Raw genomic sequence first — 2,958 nt, 5'->3', positions numbered from 1 at the left:
CCTAATTTCTAGCAGTGTTGCGCTAAAATGTTTGGCAAATTCCGTCTATAGTGGGTAGAATGTAGGACTTCAGTAAGTGATTTTGCAGACGAAGTGAACTTTCGGTTCCCGATTTTTCAATAAAAAGTCTTAGTCCCGATTTGCCTTCTAGTCGGGAGTAATATGTGTAACAACTGTTGGCCGAGGGCATTTGTGCTAGTGTTCCGCTATCCTATCACTATCATAGTTTCACATTAAAACTACAGTGAAGGATCTGATTTGTATATCAATTGGTTGTGTATACAATATTGGCTCCAAAGTCCCAGTTAGTGTTGTCCGCATTTCCTCACATATACCTAGGCAGCACGTTCTCTGGACTTTTTGTAATGGATTCACAATTTTTCACCATCGCTGTCCACCAGACTATAGACGCGTATGATATTGACTCCCTAAGGCGTTCCTTGTCCTATTTTGTCCCTGCGGGTTATGTCCTGTAGGCTACAGTTTATCCAATTATCCTGCATTTTATCAATGCGTCAAGGAGTACTGTTAAGCATGGTGATAAATACAGTTTATCCATTTATCCTGCATTTTTTTCAATGAGTCAAGGAGTACTGTTAAGCATGGTGATAAATGCAGTATATCCATTTATTCTGCATTTCACCCATGCGTCAAGGAGTACTGTTAGGCATGGTGATAAATACAGTTTATCCATTTTTTCAATGAGTCAAGGAGTACTGTTAAGCATGGTGATAAATGCAGTTTATCCATTTATTCGCATTTCACCCATGCGTTAAAGCTAAATATGGGGATAAATAGACCGACTCTTTTTGTAATAATGTAGAAGCGGTACTTAGTTATTTAGGCTCTGCACAGTAATGTTATTCGTTTCTGTAAGGTCCATATTTTTTGTTTTAGGCGTCACCGCCATATACAGTTTTGGACTGCGGAGACAAAGCCCTAAAGGTGATCATACTATCATATTACCTCCAGTTATTGTAATAAGATAGTATGATCATCGATCTTCCCCCTATTCACCGCCTGTAGACGCGCCCATTAGGAGTCTGACAAACTCTCTCGGGGCAATATTCCTTAGACGCAGTATTATTGCAGATTTTGGCTCATTTCGGCAATGCGTGGTATTATCAATTAATTTATTAAATGATTTGTTGTCCATATGTAAATTTATTGAAAACTATTAAATATAAATATATAGTTTGTTTGGAGATATATAGTGAAATTTGATGTAGAATATGTCATTATCGTCTACATATTCAGTATTGTATTATACGTATCAATTGCTCTTCTCTAATGATTTACACACAAGTTTGATACAGAATATTTTTGTCCTTCATACCATCCATCTAAAAGACATCTTGTAGAAAAAATTTTACAAACTCTAAATAATTGCGATCTTAAAATAACTTTTCATATATATAATATATATAAGATTTTTGACGTATAGACTAATTTTCGAGCTTTGGTTTATTCTGAGACTTACAGTAAAATGTTACGTTTGTAGAATAAGCTAACATGCTGTAACCCAGATTGAAATGAGCTTTCATTATTTTTTGCATAAGGCGACTGAAAAGGCCTCTTCGTCGAGATACAGTAAAATGTTATGTTTGTAGAATGTGCTTAACTGCTGTAACACAGATTGAAATTATCTTTAATTATTTTTTGGAAAAAGGAACTGAAAAGAGCCCACCACCTAGTCGTTTGATAGTTAACATTTGAGATGAAAATATTCCTAACGACACTACATACCAAAAATGCAATGATTTCAAGAAACTCTAAACCCAATATTTTCTATTCTTGGTTACCACCAGACGTAAACTTTCAAGGTTAACTTAAAATTCGATAATAATTGCTATCAGTAATATTGCTAAAGACACTACATACCTAAAATGGAAAGATTTCAAATATTCCTAATCCCAATATTTGTATAAACAATTTTCAAATTAGTTGTATGACATACAAGTTTACATATGAATGACCATACTATGCGTAGTTTCCTATAGGCCAAATGTCACTAATTTCTCCGATAAATCTTGAAATATTGATATACAACATGAGTACCCATTTCATGTTCTTTTCACTCTTTCTGGCTAAACAAAACTGCATCCAATTGAAGAAAAACATCAAACTTGCTGCTTCCGACTGGACTTAAGTGTAACATATCCTTTGCAGGTTTCTTATCTATTCATCCTCGAATGTGTTATTAGGATGTAATCAAGCTTTGTTGTTTGGAACAAAATATGGTGCTATAAGTACCCCTACGTGTGATTGGAGCTAACCCATCATGACGTGCTGAGAAGTTCAATAAGTACCTCCAGATTATTAAACTTGTACAAGGAAGTCAGATGCATTTATTTTTACAGGGAAGCTAGATAAGGCACATTCAATTATGTACATATATATCTACTTTTCGTTTCCACCACTGCGACATTAGTTATTGTATTGAGACTTTTCCTGATCAATAAATCTTATCTTGTTCTACTGGCTTACAGCAATCTGAGACGCTGAAAAGCATGTTTTAATCGTAGTGGTTGAAGCTGACCAATCATGACATGATGAGAAATTTAATAAATACCTCCAGATTATTAAAAGTATACAGGGAATCTAGGTGTATGTATTAGTACAGTTAAGCTAGATACGGCATATTCAAATATATCCGCTTTTCGTTTCCACCACTGCGACCTTAGTTATTGTATTGAGGGTTTTCGTTACCAATAAATATTGATTTGTTCCACCGGCTTACAACAATCCGAGGCGCTGAAAAACATGTTTTAATCACATTGCTAGAAAATGCACTTGCCTGTAAACTTACATCCCTATACATAACAGACCTCATGGAACCTTGATCTGATTGGTATGTATTAACTCTCGGGATTTGCAACTCAAGTCAATAGCTGGATATGAAACGTCCGCATTGCTCTTGTAGCCGCGATGTATGCATATCTTTTCATATATACCTTT

This window comes from Musca vetustissima, unplaced genomic scaffold (assembly GCF_032173495.1).
Source record: "Musca vetustissima isolate MV318-11 ecotype Yass unplaced genomic scaffold, APGP_CSIRO_Mvet_v1 utg17594, whole genome shotgun sequence".
NCBI lineage: Eukaryota > Metazoa > Arthropoda > Insecta > Diptera > Muscidae > Musca > Musca vetustissima.
This window is presented reverse-complemented; position numbering follows the sequence as displayed.